The sequence below is a fragment of the Alosa pseudoharengus genome, unplaced genomic scaffold (assembly GCF_046254945.1).
Source record: "Alosa pseudoharengus isolate Yale_2024_CS ecotype anadromous, Long Island Sound unplaced genomic scaffold, YU_APseudo_1.1 YU_APseudo_1.1_scf_16, whole genome shotgun sequence".
Taxonomy (NCBI): Eukaryota; Metazoa; Chordata; class Actinopteri; order Clupeiformes; family Clupeidae; genus Alosa; species Alosa pseudoharengus.
The window spans coordinates 33,718,083-33,735,420 of record NW_027468630.1 but is presented as its reverse complement, the minus strand read 5'-3'; positions in this window follow the sequence as shown (position 1 = coordinate 33,735,420).

The following is a 17,338-nucleotide window of genomic DNA, read 5'->3' as shown; positions in this document are numbered from 1 at the left end:
CTGATGGCTCTTTTCTCCTCAGGTGTTGAGTTCTGGAGCTGTGCATAGAGTTCCCCAATGTGCTGCTCTGCTCCCTGTCTGTCTCTTGAGAGATTTTTGTGGCATAGTTTTTATGCAGGGCAGGGCAGAGAGGGCTGGCAGTTTGTGGTCTTTCCTCTGATACGACAGCAGTGCTGGAATTATACACACCGACTTTAGTCACATCACATATCCAGGGCTTACTAGTTATTTCACAAGTCAGCAGTATTTCATTCATGGGATGTTTGGTGCGATCAAACATCTGCAAGCGATAAAAATGCAGAGTAGGTATATCTTTTGAGGCGAAACATCTCATAAAAAAAGAAATGTTGAAAACCCTGGCTGTGGTGTAGGCACATGGCCTTAAGTGTTGTGTTGTGGTGGTGGCAGGTAAGCAGTGGTGGTGTGAGTGGGAGTGTAGTAGTAGTAGTTTCATCACATTTAGCCCTCAATGACAAACATGATAGATCTCCAAAGTAGTCCACATATTCTTCTTCTGTGTAGGCACACGAGTCTCACTCAGCCCGAGGGAAGAAGTCTGCAGCTCTACTGTTAAGAAAAAAAAAGCCAATGGGTATACTTAGACGTGACATGAATTACAATGAATTGAACTAAACTAAGTGGAGTTTCCAGAATAAAAACAAAAAAATACCTGATATGTGCACATATCATGGCCGGGTTAATTACCGACATATGTTTTTTTTTTTTTTTTTTGCTAGACTCTCAGCCTCATTCAGTGTTATCTTTTGAAACCTTGGATGATTGATGTCGATTTTGTTACATGTTTAGTGTCCCAAGACTGGGTCAGGACAAGGCCCTGGGGCCAATCAGTAAGGTGGCTCAAAAGGTTTTTGGATAGATCTGTTCTTTTTGACAAACTGAATACCAATGAGGATGTACCAGAAAGCAGCTCCCTCTGTGTGGACTAACAAGTTTATCCTCCACAGTTCTCCTCTGTCTTTTGTATGAACTGTACAGATCTAGACTGACGGCCTCCCTGATGCTATACTAATCCATTCCATTTCATATTATATTTTCCATGTAGTCATTTAGCGGATGCTTTGATCCAGAGTGACTTGTTATGCATCGAATGCACACATAGTGTCAGAATATGGGCTCCCAGGGGGAGAGGAAGTGCTGACCTTGATAATTCCACTGTCATGCATCACACTTTAAGCATGATGCTGTTATGGATAATTGATACTCATGTGTTTAAACACATGCGTGTGTACTGTAGGTCCCCAAATGACCCAAGTGACAGTGTTTGCTGTCTTTCTCCCATTCTGTTGGCCCACTTGGGCTTGGACTGTCTTGTCCTGAAAAGCTACTGCATGACTGGATGGACATTTTCAAGATGCTAGAAGAAAAGATACAACTAAAAATAACCAGACAAAAGAATCATGGTATTGGAAGGCGGTTGTGTACAGCCTCTTTTGTGCTCTGTCTTCCGGAACCTTTTTCTGCCCACTTTGGAAGAAGCTGCCTTCTCCCTCGGTAGGGTTTGTTTGGGGAAGTGTTCATAATGGGCGCACTGAATCATGGTACACTGAAGCATCACAAGGGATGCCATTTGCGTAATATGAACATAATGCAAAGTTAATTACTGGATCTAATTGACTCAATTAATGCACAATGAATGTTGTATTTACTAAAGCAAACCTTTATTTCACAAGCACATCCACGGGAGACTCATGACTATGCACATGAGCTGGCTTGCAAGTTGCAACAATAAAAAGAAAACTGAAACAGTCCTGGGTGGACTAAAGTGTAAAGGCACAAAATTCAGTGATTTTATTTCCTCTTACAAAATGACCCCTGTGAGAGCTAGGATAAACACCACCGACTGGCTGCTCACTGAATATACAGAAGAAAAACAGTCAATTTACTGTGCTATGCTTGACATCGAAAGGACAGATAAGGCTAAAAGTAGCAGAGGGCATTTCTGGTTTAAAAACTCTCTAAATTTTACCACTGTTATAACGCTGAGAAGAGACCACAGTAATGCTATGGTGGAGGAAGCCATAGTAATAGTGCTGGATTATCTCTGCTGCCTGAATATCAGCCACTGTCCATGCAGCATTGTAAGCAAGCTGTTTAGACGGTCAGTTATTTAAAACATCTTTATGATCCGTCAATGTATGGAGATGGAGATCTATAGGTCTATCTGCTAATAACTGAAGCTAATGTTTACCATGTCTATGAACATCTGTGGAGAGAGTTATTTTCTGCACAATATGCAGAAAATGCTTATTTATTAATAGTTGCTAAATTATTAACTACTATATAAACATAATTGTATGCCTTGTGTGGCCGATATACTACACAGGAGGAATACATTTTCTTGAGCCCCATCCTGCAGATGTCTAATAAACAAAAATATTAATAGCATAAAAGGGTTGGGGCTGTCTTTTTGATGACAGCATATCAACACTGAAGTAGATGTTGCATGAAACTCCCAGCGCTGCATGTCAGCCGAGCCGAGGGCTGCAAATAGCATCTATTCGCTCGTCCGTTTGGAAAACGGGGAAGGTGTATTGCCTAGTATGAGTCGGTCCCTCGATGCTCTGAAATGGAAGAGATTCCGACGCGTTGTGTCGTGACATCACTCGACTCTGGCTGAGGTCAGGGATGAGGTAGTGACTCACTCACTCTCTGCCCCCCGAGACACTTTTATTCCACACTACTAAACTAATATCATCAGCCTCTGAGCTGCTCAGCCTCCACCATGACTACATGGGGGAAATTGTGGCCACGGTTGGACTTGTGGACAGCGCATGGCTCGAGGGGAATTCACAGGTACGTTGTGGCTCGGACCTCGGAAAGTCACCCTAAGTCAGCCAACAGCGTCGTGAATGCCACAACTTAGTTTGGAGTCATGTGGTGTGTTAGAGTAGCAATGCAAATGTAGCCTTTGCTTTGTTTATGCCAAAGGACGGTCTTAAAAAGGGCCTTTGGTGAAATCAGTCATTTGTGCGCAGGGTGTCATGACCGAGGGCCTCTGTTCATGTAAATAAATGTAAATAAAGTGCAAGCCCTGTGTGGCATGAAAAGATCTCGGAGCCGCGCTTACTTCATTTAAATCTTAATAGGGAGGACTACTTCTATTTATTCCTGTTTATTAAATGTTGATGTGTACTAAATCAGTGATGCTAAGAAAAGATATACCCAGTGTGCAGCACTGAATGAACAGTGTCCCTTTTTGTTTTTGACAAGACAGAGGAAGTGTCCTTGCCCACTGAGACTGTGTAATGTACTAATCTAGTGCAATCACCATAGGGAGCTGCTCAAATGCAAATGTATAATTGATGTGTTTCATTACTGTGGTGTAATGGGCAGAGGATGAATCACACACAGATATCATTGTGTGCAGTAATAATGGTAATAATAGCTATTTATGATGCAGTTATCATGGAATGTACTCAAACCACAGTTTAAAACTTGTGATTGGAAAGCAAAGAGCAAGGATCTCTGACATTTATGAAAATGTAAGGGCATAGCATCAGTGTGAGTCCAAGACAAACTGATGTACACAATAATCCATTGCACATATAACACATTTTTCATAATCAATGCAAATTGGTTGTAGCGATGGTTTGATGCTCAGACATGGCATCATTGCTCTCTCTCTCTCTGTTTCCAGGCTAATGATGGTTAAAAAACATAATGATGATAATGGTAATGACCATGGTGATTATTCTGCCTCTCCTCTCCATTGAGGAGGTGGTGGTCTGAGAGGCCAAAAGCAATGCTCGATGACAAGAGCACAAGGACAAGGGACGCGGCAGCAGATGATAGGAACCCACTTAGAGTTCTGAGGATGGTGATTAGCAGTCCGGCTCAAAAAGAAAGGAGGTGAGAGTGGAAAAAAAGTAGAAATGGCATTTTGTCTGGTTTTGCTTTAGCTAATTTATCTCTCTAATTTCATAGTCACTACTGGGAATAACTAATTTTAATAGGAATAGATCACGGAGAAAGTCATGTCTGGGTATCATATTTCTGATCAATTAATATATTTTAACAAGAGGTTATTTTAACATGTGGTTAATTTATACTAAGGGGTTGAAGTGCACTGCTTGTAAAATATGAATTAATGTGTATATCCACTATGGTATAGCACCATAAGAAAACATTGTTTGATGATAGCTGAAACAGAAGCAGTCCAGAAATATGTCCATATGCATGAGAATATTGTAGTTATCAGCATGTGGCATGGCAATAGATTGTTGTTGTTGTTGTTGATGTTGTTGTTGTCCTTCACATTCACACTTCTGTGCTCCCCCTATGTGTGTGTTAATGGCATACTCCAGGGGCTGTGTGGTGTATGGGGCATTAAAGTCATGTTATAGCTGAGATCTCTTTCTAGCTAGCTCACCACATCAATCTCATAAGTGGGAAGAATGGAAAGCAAACTCCAGAAACTGGAGCTGGCCGCTTATCTGCTATTGATTAGAAGGCCTGGTCTGGCAGAAGACAGAGACTGTTACAGAAGGAACCTGGCCTGCACTGATGGCTTCAACACACGGTGTCCTTGTCGTCCCCCAGAGACGGCGATTCTACTACAGGAGAAAGCCAGCTGTCCATAGCAACCAGAGCTGCCCCTGGAGTGCCCCGGCCATGCCAAGCTGCCCAAGCACAGCTCGGAGTAATGAAGAAGCGGCCACCCACCTGGCACAAGAGGGGAAGGCATCGCTACCAGAGTAGTGGTGCCTTTTTATTCCCCAGGACGTGGGGGCATAGCAAGGTGCAAGATGATCAAAATAATGAGAAGGAAGAGGAAGTCTGCCAGATGTAGCCACCACCGTGATAGACTGAGCAACGCCCTCCACCATCCAGATGATGTCCATTCTGGCTGACCAACCACTGCTGTGCATGCAGGGTGACGAGCCTGGTCACATAGTGACACATGGTGACAGGAGAGACGGGGGTTTGGAGAGCAAGAGTTCTGGCTCATCGATATCCCAGACCTGCGCATCATCCACCTGGACCTGTTGAATCGCTCAAGGAGCCTGTGGTGATGTGTCGGGGACAGCTATCACCCTTGGCACAGAGACCGTGGCACTCCAGTTTGGTCAGGGGAAGAAGAACGGATCAGAAGGCTGAATGAACTAGCCGCTGAGCCACTGTCCGGACCTCTGTGCCGTCACCAGCAGCTGAGGGGAACACAACATTGTTGCTGACAGCCAGGGAGAAGCCCTGATGTGGACATGCCCAGTCAGAAGGGCCGGCACAGTAGCCTGCCATTTCACATCATTCCTGCTCATCCTCTCACTTTATATGACAGTCATATTAAGAACGCCAGAAATGTAGTCGCTATTTTTTTATTTTATTTTTTAAGTGTGAACACTGATCCAGTGTAAGGTTTGTTTGCCTGTGTTGTGGTGTTATGCCTGTCACACCCTTGAGAAAATATAGATCTAATCTAAAGCGTCCAGAGCAACTAACCTGCAGGTCATCTCCCTGAAAATGAGAAACAGGATTATGTGTTTGTTTTCATCTAACATATTTTGTCAGCTTGTAGAAATAGATTGGGTTTTTCTATGTTGTGTTTTAATGCTGCAATTCATGGGGAAATAAGCACAGATAAAGGACTTGAGAAAAATTGAAAAAGGAACTTAGATATTACCCTCACAAATCCTCATCCCAGCCTCATTCCATGCCAGTGAAATCTGTAGTAGGAGAAGACAGGGATATTAGACTAGCAAAACGGCATGCCTAATTTGATAACTAACTAATGTTTAATTAACATATTTCAAAATATCTCCATGATGGTAATGACATGGGCCATGAATGGTGAACAACTGCAAAAATAACTCCTTTTAGTCTGCCATAAAGTATTTCAGGCTACAGAGCCATAAAACCATGTGTGCAGAACATGTCCTATTACTCTAGAACATGGTGCACGACTGCACGCATGTGGCGAACAATCTCTTGGGACATGCAGCTATTGCCTGCCACTTGGATTTGCTTGACAGCAGCTTTTCATTTTGGATCGTCCCATTTAGAGAAAAAAATAAAAGAGTCCAGTAATGAGACCATTAAAGGGGAGGGTGTGTTTGGCTGGATAGTGGAAGATCAAAATGAGCTGGCACGGTGTTAATAAAAGAGGGAAGTCCCTCCCTACATGTAGGACTATGTGATATTCTGAATTTTAAAATGGATTCCTAGTATGTCTGTGTTGGAAAAGAGAACAGTACAATCATGCAAAAAATACTGCATAGACCCAGAATCCTGTCAGCTCAAAGCAGTGTCAGTCACAAGACATAATGTGACAGTGTCATAGTATGGGAAGGAAGCCCATAGCAGGGATTATGCTTATGCATGTGTCTCTGAGGAGGCTTCACTGCTTGAGTGGCAGGACATCATACCGATTTTGGGAGACAGGGACCAATATGAAGTCGAGTTATTCTGCCAAGATGGTCTGCAATAGGCAAAAACAATCCCCCTTGCTCCCGGCGAGGCTATGGTGTAATGTAGCTTGAAATTCAAATCTTAACTGAGGGTTGCCTGTCACATGAAGCATTTACCTGCAAAACCATTACATTAAATCAAAACAACACACCACACTGGACACAGCACAACTCCAAAATTGAAAAACAACAATGCTATTGTTTTGTTTACTCTGTTTGTAAGATCTTGGTCATACACCATCCAGCCCAGTCTTATATCTACAGGAACAACCTGGAAAAATACCTTTAATGGTTTAGAGCATCCTCTGTGGGCAGTGTCTCCAGGGGTGTTGGTTCGTTCTGCTGGTGTGTCAGCCATGCACCTTTAATTAGCCGCTCATTAAGTCTGACTCAGGGCTCATCCAACATCCATGGCACAGCCGTGGGCTCTGGGTCAGCACGGGGTCTCCACCACTCCTGGCCCCCATCACAACAGCTGGTGCGGGACACACACACATGTGTGCGCGGCAGTTAAAACCGGACCCCCGCGCACGACCCAGCCGGCGCTCATTACCGACACCACGGGCCCTGGGTGGCTCAGCACGTTGCCGGCCACACATCTGTTGGCAGTGCCGTCGCGGTGGCCTCTCAGCGGAAGCTGTGTCATCTGTGATGCAGTGCTCAGCTCCGGCGCTCCAGGGCGAGGGGTGGGCGTAGGGGTGGGCATGGGGATGGTGATGGGGACAATGCGAGGGCATGACAGCCCTTCGAGTGGCTGTTCGTTTGCAAGCATAAACAAGGGGCTTCTCAAAATGGTAGGCGCTGATTGGGTTTGTCATGTCTCTTTGCACTGTTTAAAACCTCAAACCGAGAGTGCAGCCCCCCTGGGGCTGACCTCTGACAAATGCAGTTTGGCGTTACTTGTGAATAATACTTTAAGACAGCTGTTTTTACTCCCCAACCATTTACATTCTCCCCATAGACCTTATCCAACAGCACTATACCCTCTCCTTATAGTGATTTTGAAAGGTTTTGCGATATTGACATTTTTCCCACAACTGCGTAGATAAACAAATATTTATCTCAGTCGGACTTGTAAATAATGGATAGAGTATGAAATATTAAATATGTCCTACTGTGTTTTCACTGGTTATCCTCCAGTGAACTGCCACAGTTCTCTCAATAGCACATTTTTCATTCCATCCATTGGGGACACAGAGCCACACACCCCCCTCTGAGCCCAGTGGTTTGAGTTTATTGCAAAATGAAGCTTCTCATGCACCCCATGCCTAAGAGTTAAATGGCTATCACTTCCACAGTGCAAATTGTGCAACACATATTTAAATGGGGGGAAAAAAGATGGCGACTGTTTACTTAAATTAAATAAATAAAAGTCTACAAATAAGATGCTGACCTTGAACTACCCAGTCAGTATGCTAATACTTATTAGTCAGGTAATTACTGTGGAGTACTTGCAAAAAAATGGAGAGTGGAAGAGCTTGAGAGCCCCTTGAGTCAGCACACAGTTTTAGAATCAGTCCCACTCGCTCTCCTTCTCTCTGCAACCGTGTGAGACTCCTTCTCAGTTTCAGCTCACATTTCATAAGCTGATAAATGGCTGGGGCCTGCTTCTGGGTTCAGATGGTGACACAGAATGAGTCCCGCGTGATGCGGAGCGCTGACTGGAGCGTCGTCCCCGTCGCTGCGTGGGCTTTCATAAGAGCCCTCCGGAGGGTCAGAGGAGCTGGGAGCCCAGGGCGTCGAGCCTGTGCTGTGGATTAATGAGCAATAAAACTTACTAATAAGATCCCAACTTCAAATCACTGCCCCAATTACAGGAAATTTAATGCATCAGTTGGAATTGATTCCATTAATTATGCAGTTCTGAATTAATCAAATCTGAGCAGAAAATGAATGTGGGCCATGAATGAAAAAACAACAACTAGACATTAAGAATATTTTCTTTTCTTTTTTTAAAATATGATTTCATTATATGGTCAAAACAGCACAGAAGTATTCAGATGCTGATAGATCTCACAACTCACTTAATGTTTGCACAGTGGTAGGCTACCACTGTGATAAATAGCAGCAAGATTCAAAGCGCTTCCCTGTTTATCTCGCAATTTATTTATTGCATTTGATTAGAAACATGCTGTCTGATTGGTATGCTGAGAGAGGAGTGGGTTTGATGGAGACAGAGAGAGCAGCTTGATTTGTCTGTCATTACTTCACAGGACCAATACCCCCAGCATCTGTGCGCTCTCATCACCATGAGCCCTTGTACGGCAGAATTTAAGTGACAGGTCTGACAAAATTGGGACACCATGAGGAGCAAGAAGAAAGTGCACAACACGCTCTCGGGAGGCACAAGGGACAAAGAGAATGGAATTGATCCACAGAAGAGGGAAGCGAACACCCGAGCCAAATGGGCAGCCATGTTGTTGTCTGTGGGAGAGGAAGCCAAGGAGACACAGTTATTAGGATGGATGGTTCTGAACTCACCCGCTGTTTCTTTCCACACATTTTTTTTTTTTGTCTAGCCCACAAACTGTGTTTATGAGTTTGCCAGCCAGCCCTGGAGAGTAAAAAAGCCAATAATTGTTCACCGTGTCAGAAATCCTAATCACATCAGTTTGAATATCAGGGGTGCTTTTTTTTCCGGCTCATAGGTAATGATACTGTTAGCTTTTGACAAATGATGTCATTAACAAACTCATGGGGTGGCCAACACCTAAAAAGAATGTTGCTGCCCCTAATATCTGTCCCTAATAGGAATGTTACACATTCTATCAATTACAGACAGACACACACACACACACGCACACACACACACACACACACACACACACACACCCACACACACACACAATTCATTGGAGGAAAAAGGCAAATGAGAATCTAATTTAGAAGGTAGAGTATTAGGAGTGTAGCGATTGTGAGAAGCTTAATGACTCTTCATTGTGTGGCACTCGCACAAAACCTCTCAGTCTGCAACTTTATTAACACTGTAGTTAACATTGCAGAATGGCTTGGCCCTTGTGAATTCAGCCTTCAACAAGAGAAACAAAACAAAAAGTCCCCCTTATATATTCTATGGTGGCACACAAAGATTATTTCCCCTGCATGTTGTTCCCTGGTGTTGAGAAGTTTGGGAGAGCAGCTAGATTGTTCAGTTTAACAGAGCTATGTCTAAGGACATTCGAAGAGTTTCAATCAATTTCATTATGTACTCTTTCATCACAGGGCCGTAGTCACCATAGACATTGAGGGGGACGTGTCCCCCCCAATATTCAAATATGACCAAAATGTCCCCCCCAATATTCGGACATAGAAAAATAAAGAAAGAATAAAGCGCTATACTAGGCATACAGGAAACCAACACGTACCTGAAATGTAATCAAACGTAAATAACGCACAAATTAGTGACCTATGGTTCCAGAGTAGCCTACACCCCTGAGTGGTTTGTCCTGGTGATTTTCCGTTTTTCGTTAGTGGCGTGCGCTATCAAAAGCTTCCATTTACTGCACCCTACTGCGGTGAGGTAGGGCTGTCAACAATATCGCAAAAGCTACCGGAACAATTTTCACAAAACTTCTTGGAAAGGTGTAGCACAGGCTAAGGAAATCCCATACATGTTTGGAGCCGATCAGACTGAAAGGGACTGAAACATTTTCCATATTGTAGCCTATTCTCACAATGATAGCGAAAGTGAAATGTTTTATTTTAAATGATGAATTTTTGCAAGCCTGTGTCATTTCTTTTACGTCTTTAATGCATTCATGTGCTAGTAGTAATGCCAGAAATTACCGTGTATAGGCCTCTTAGAAATGATTGTTGCATCTTGCATATTATTTAGATGCGCACTCAATCGCGCATCCATGCAGGCAAAACGTGATCAAATGTGGCCTAGTAGTTAATGTGAATCGCGGACAATAACCAAAGAAAGGAATTTGCACCTCCATTCACCAATTAAAGGCTGTAGTAGGCCTAGTGTTTCTACATGTTGGCACAAAACGTCATTTCTGTCAGAAGCCAGTCTATAATGCATACAGGGGTAACATGAGGTGAGTCAGACAGAAGAGGGGCCTGTCTTAGTAGCCTATTCCTGAATCCTGTCCCTTTCAAACTACGATAAAATTGTGTGATTAGCCGCCAGCATAATAAAATCTAAATTAAAAGACAAAATCTTATTAGGCTCCAAACCTATGAGTCTTTAGCCTTAGTTTAGAAAAATCTTCAGGTGTAAGTAATAAGTCAAAGAACCTCATTCTGTGTAATATAGAGGTTATCAAAAGATACTCAAGTTTGTAATTTCTTTTAAAGTATACATTTTGAACACAAATGGAGTCACGGGTCCAGGGATGGACCAGTGAAGTTGCTTCTTCTCCACCCTTCTCTTTTCACAAAACTCACCGGGGGAGGGGGGGGGGGGGCCTTCTGTTTGGGGGTCCCTCAGACCCCACCACAGATTTGGTCCCCCCCAATGTTGACATCATGACTACGGCCTTGTTTCATCATTCTAATTATATCTTGTAAAACTAACTTGCAGTCCTGCACTTTTGTAAAACAAATGCTTTGTAATAGGAAGGCTACATATATTTAAGCTAACTTATGAATATGTGATTCAGTCAGTTAGGAATACTTTTTAAGTAGTTGATAAATATGCATGGTATGCAAAAAACAACAACTGTGAAACAAAATTGTATACACAAACAATTTTTAAATAGTATCGGTTGATGTAAATAGCTGCTTGCAGCACACTTGTATTCAGCTGAAACAAATTTGAATCTTGTACAGTGTGGCATTGTGGTCCACACAAATAAGCTTCTCAGAGATGAGATACGTATTGACACAATCAGTCATTTAGAACAATGCAATGTTTTTCATGGGGCTGTTGTGGAGTGGAAAAACAGCTGGCACATTTTTCCAAATCAAAGAAGATTTGGCATCAAAAGGCTCCGATTTAAATGAGCTACGAAGACACAGCTGGCAGACCCTCTCGAGGTGGGAAAGCATCTGAATGGCTTGATTATGTATCACTGATGGCCACATGGGAGCTGTTCCATTAATTCATATTTTGTGCTCCATGCCAGAAAAGTACCACTTCAGTGGGTGTTGGGGGTGGGGGGCTGTTACTGTAGGGGACATTCGCAGTGCCCTAATGGAGGGCGCTGAATGAACATGTGCTGCCCATCACAACTGGTCAGCTGGCCAGCAGCTCCTTACCGTGGGCTTGGACTGCCATGAAGGATTAGGCCCTGTTGAGCGTGCGTAGAATGCCAGAGAGATTTATTCATTTTCTCCGGCTTCTGCATCTTGGTGAATGACTGTTGTTATGGATGGAAATCCTTCAAGGCTTGGGCTTGAGAATTAGGCTACGCTCGCGCCAGGCTGATGTGCATTCGAGACCGAGGGAAGATCAGAGGGATCTGTGCCTCGTTAGTGACAAACTCGGCCAACCTCTTAACTGCCGGGGATGTGCATGTATATGTGTGTGTGGGTGACACATGAGAGGGAGAGGGAACATGAAAACCAAACTGTCAAATGGATTTGCTGTGGGTCTAACAATCAAGAGGACTCTAACCTCTGATGCTTGGCTCTTGGCTGATGTTTGGTTAGCATAAGCACAAGCGCACACACATGCACAGACACATCAGTTTTGTTCATCAGTACATTTCAATTTTTGCGTTCCTATTTCCGAAGACTTCCGTGGGTGAGGACTGTTGTAGACGGGGCTATGTGGTAAGTGTGTCTTTGAAGGACTATTGACAGGCCCTCGGCTCCTGCAGTGAATAATTCTTAAATGAAATTTCCTTTCATTAAATCTCATTAAACAGCTGCCACCTCGTGAGGGGATTCTGGCAGCTCCAGATGCAGTGAAATACTTCAAGAGTTCTGCCCTCATGAATAATGCAATGTGTTGATCAGACACCAGCAGGAAAAAAAAAGAGAGAATCCACTGTGTTCAATTCACAAAGCTATAGCAGACAAGCACCACCAAAAAATAAAACCGCTCTAAAGTTGTCACAATGCCTCACAACTATGCACGGGACCGTCAGACTGTTGCTCCCCTAGCTCCACTTCACAAAGTGTGAATGCGTGAGTGATTCCTTGTCTAATTAGTGCTCGCAGGCTTGCATGCGCAAGAGCAACTATGCCAGAGGGCACATGTTACTGTGGTATTGCAGCCTTTCAGCACTGTAGCACCTCTTAGGTGCCTGTAGACTGCAGTTCTAATTCTACTTCTACTGCTCTTATCACAGAGCAGCTTCCTTCACCCATGGATTAAACTTAATTGTGCAAAATAACTGGAACACTGTGCTTTAGTCTCACCCCTTGAGGCAGTGATATCCTTTTTTCCCCATTCATATTTAGCAGGCTCACACATCTGATATGGATAATTAATAGTTTAGTGGCTAAGGTGTGGCGGCTATTTGTTGTTCTCACACATGTTTGCCGTTTACCCTGTGTGCATGCATGCCAAATGCAATCGGTTGCTTTTCCGTCCACAAATGTCACAGCATCAAAGAGCGCACATCCCTTAACCAAACAGCAGAATATTTCATTTTGATCATTTCTTTGCTTCTTGAATGTTGAGGCTGTGGCACGATCAGTGTCAGGTTTCACAAAAGAAAGGGGAAAAAAGGAGAAAAGAAAGGTCACCCAGAGGAGTTAATGGTGCTGCTTGTGTTTGAGATCACTGTGGGCACTCTGCCATGCGGCCGGTCTCTTCTCTGGTCGGGGTTGCAGGGACCTGACATCACCCGAGGCTACTCTCCTCTCTCCTGGCAGCAGCAGGGAGGGAAGCACACACAGTGGGGAATTGAACCAAATGAGATTTGGCAGTTTTGGCATTCATAGTGTGTTTGTCTTCATACTAATATACACAGGGGAGAGGGCTTTGCGTGTGCCCTTCTCAGAAACACATGGATGTTTTTCAGGATGTCATTCAGGAAGACTGAGGAAGGGAAGATAAACATGATCAAAGTCGGAGACAACAAATATGGATGGATTGGCCTGGCTTATACTGCTGCCTATGGACTTGGAAATGTAATGACTGTGTTGTGTTAATGTCATTATCTTCATTAGTTTTGCACTTATCAATGCAAAGTACTCAGATGACATTAGAGAACACAGTCTACGGTCCACAGACAGCCTAAAGCTTTCACATACTTGTTTGTATTTCATATTGTGTGTAGATGACAAATGAGATCATTTTTCATGAGCCAAAGTAAGCAGGTAATTTAGAATCTGAAATACCAAAACCAATAGCTTTTAGGCATCCGATTCCTGCTATTATGTATGCCCATTTCAACATAGAAAAATGTGCTGGATTGTAATGAATTCTTCCTCTTTCATTCCACTACAGGGAGGTAGCTCTGTGTGTGTGTGTGTGTGTGTGTGTGTGTGTGTGTGTGTGTGTGTGTGTGTGCTTCCCCCACAGCAAACTCTGTTGCAGGAGCAAACTAATTTGGGGTCTGTGGAAGTCTGATTGGGGGGTAATTGAAAAGGACCAAATGAGATTAAAGACTGATTCATGGACTTTCAAGGTGAGCAGCAGCAGCAAGAGGAGGAGGAGTAGGAGGAGGAAGAGGAAGTACAGTAGACTTCTGCCGAAATGAGGCCCACGAGGAGGCCCGGCCCCAGAACACCCTGGCACACCTGCCCCGCTCAATCTGCAGAGAAATGGTGCCATCCACACCACTGCAAATGGGGAATCTCCTCACCACTGTCTTCATGAATGCCAGAAGCTTCTATGCAGAGATGCCCCAAGACACTGCCTACATTGCTCTGCATATATTCTCTATCTCATTGTACAGGCCTGCGAGGAAAACAAATGCCATTTGGCAGACACTGAGGTGCACAGAGCTGGATTCTCACAAATAAAGGGTATGCGAGAGCTTCATTGCATGAAATGTCATTTTAAAGGTCTCAGGATTATTATGACTATAGGATCAGATCCATACCATTCATTGGAATGCCACAAGTCAAGTAGTACACGGTGCATTGCTAACATCAGGTTCCGCTCCTATGGTGAATTGTGCATCTTGTGATAATTTAATGACCATTATGAGATTGTACAGAGTTTTGTCCTCCTTTTGCAATATCTGTCCAAACTTGGTGTATGGTAAAATAGCCAGGAATGAATAACTAAGAACAGAATATCTGGAGGAAGCTCAGTGGCCATAAGACAATATCTTCTCTTTGGTGTATTTTCCTAAATGTCTAAAAAACTAAACAAGAAGACACACACTTTTCCACTTTGCCTTTGTTTTGTAAAGAGTAAGGCTAAAAATTAATGAAAATATTAACAGCCTTTATCAGAGTAGAAGAGAGGACACCTTATGAAGCCTTTATGAAAATTGCTTTGATCAACAAATGCAACATGAATTGGATAGGAATGGGAAGACCCAGCTCCAGACATTTATGTAACACTATGAATGTGCCAAAGCCTCTTGCTGAATACAAACGGAGAATCTGAGCGCTCCCATGTTTCTACGCAGAAAATTGCCATTCTTCCATGTTGCAGGAGTATGTCACATTTCTGACACAACAAAAAAGAGATGTAGGAGGACTGTGGCAGTTGGATCTCCTGCAGTGATAAAGTGCAGGTATTGCTGAGGCTTTCATGTAGAGAGACATAAATGATAAACTATTATTCGCAGCACTTTGTGTCAAACTGTTCCACTCTTGTTGTAGGTCTTACTTAAAACTAGGCTATTTTCTACTACTGTTTCTAGTTTTTCCTCTCTTTGAGACGGAACTACCTGAAGTTCGCTTGAAAGTCCACAACGAATCCTGACTGTATCTTAATTATACAGTCAGCTGAGCTCAATTTTCTTCATTTCCTGAAATCCTCTTTACTGTATTCAGGGTAAGAAAACATCGTCGTTTGGAAGCACTCTCAATTTGTGTGAGAACTTACGGGTAGGCTACATTTTGATTGTAGTGAGAGGCGTCATCTTTCAATGGGATTTGGAGTAGGTACTGAGAGAAGGACTGTACAAATGCACCTATTCATCCATTCACAACAAATTAGCTGCAATTGTGCTAGTTAAAGTTGGAAATTAATATTCACGGCTAGAGCTACAATAGATTGTAGACAGCTCTGAGAAATTATTACAGGATATAATTTGGCAGTCATTTACAACCAGCTCTACAGAAAATAGTAGGCTATAATGTATCATGGCACTGACGCTAGCATTTTTGAGATGGACATTTTTGATGCTAAAGGTAGAACTGACCACACCTCTGCACGTGAACCATTCTGTAGAGTGCCCCCTTGTGGCACGAGCCTATCCAGTCCATGCAGATAACAATCAGGGGTTTGCAGCATTGGAGGTCGATACAGATAAATGCATTATAAAATTATGGCTTGGACACAACACGTTAAGTTTAACCATACAACCCTTTGATTTTACTCCATGGCCCCCTTTGATGTAGAGTAGCATAAAACGTGGCCCCATAAAAAATGCAAGGGCACAATTAATAAATAATGTAAAGATGGATTTGTATTTAATAATTAATAGCAAAATGTGTTTTCTCTTCATGTATTATCTGCTGTGGGTTTTTTCCTAAGGATTATTTTTAAAAATCCACTCATTTGAGCTGTATGGTGCATTCTCGATTGTCAAATAGCGAGTGAAAACGTCTTCGCAGTAGTTTTAATGATGGCTGCGCATGACCTACATACTGAAACTGCTCGAGCCTCATCCTCTCAGCGGTGAGAGCGTCTGCAATCCCTCCTGTCCAATCACTCACAGGGGGCGAGATAGAAGTCTCCAAGATTTGTCCTTGTCGTACCTCAAATCCCCCTGACATCAAAATCACACGTCCCCTGATGTTACTGTTCCTCAGTCATTTTTGTCAGGTGGATTTGTGTTTGCTGACATAGAAATGTCAACAGGAAGCTGAATCATTTAAAATATCATTGGTAGGAAGCAGAGGGCTCTTGATGGTGGTAAACTATGTGAAATTGGCTCATTATCTTCCCCCCAGATTGCGTGGGGTACGAGTAACAGAGTCAATCATGTGTGATTTCCTGTTTGGTCATTGGGGAATATCTGTGAATTTCAAAGATGCACAAAAAGAGACCTTCAAGCAAAAATTGCTCTTATGAAAAAGCTTTGCTGAATGATTCACATACCCTATGAAATCAAACATCTTTTAGCCATATTTTTTGCGATGGTTGAACCATCTGGTACTTTCTATACATGGCTCAACTGGCTGGCTGGATCACGACATTGTGTACACTTTTGTCCATGCCAGAAAAATCTAAGCTGAACCACAAAATATACTTTAAAATATATTGTACCTGTGTTGTTGCAGAAGTGCTGTATGCTTTGCAGCAGCAATTATGTCTACACTCAAAGTGCTGAGCTGTGCTTGGCAATGAGAGTGACTGTCATACTTAATACTTAATACCTCATTCCTCCACATTTGTAGAGAAAAATATGCATTTCATTATTACACTAAGCTGCGAATTTAATCAGGCAATGTTCCATCCCAGTGAACCTAATGGGATATATTTGATCAGGCCTTTTAGCCTACAAACACCATCATATATCAAAGTGTTTTATTGAACTCCATCAGCATAATTGGGAAGCTGTAAATTGAATGGGTACAGCGGACATTCTGGCAACAGTGAAGTCTAAAAATACTGGCAGTGGGACCCGACACAGGATGGGAAAATTGTGTTTTTTCTCTTTTTTAAGTGAGACAACAGCATGAAGGTCACTTTGGAGGAGCAGTCCCCTTTAGCGCATAAGAAAAAGATCCACTGTCTCAATTTGTAGGTCAGACTTGTTGTCAAATATCAGCATGGCATGTTTTATTCACTCATGTTTGGTGCCTCATCACCCCAGTTAGTCAATACCCTGCATCTACTGTAGGTGCTCGTGTTCCTGTCTCGGTCCCATTCTGCGCCGGCCGTC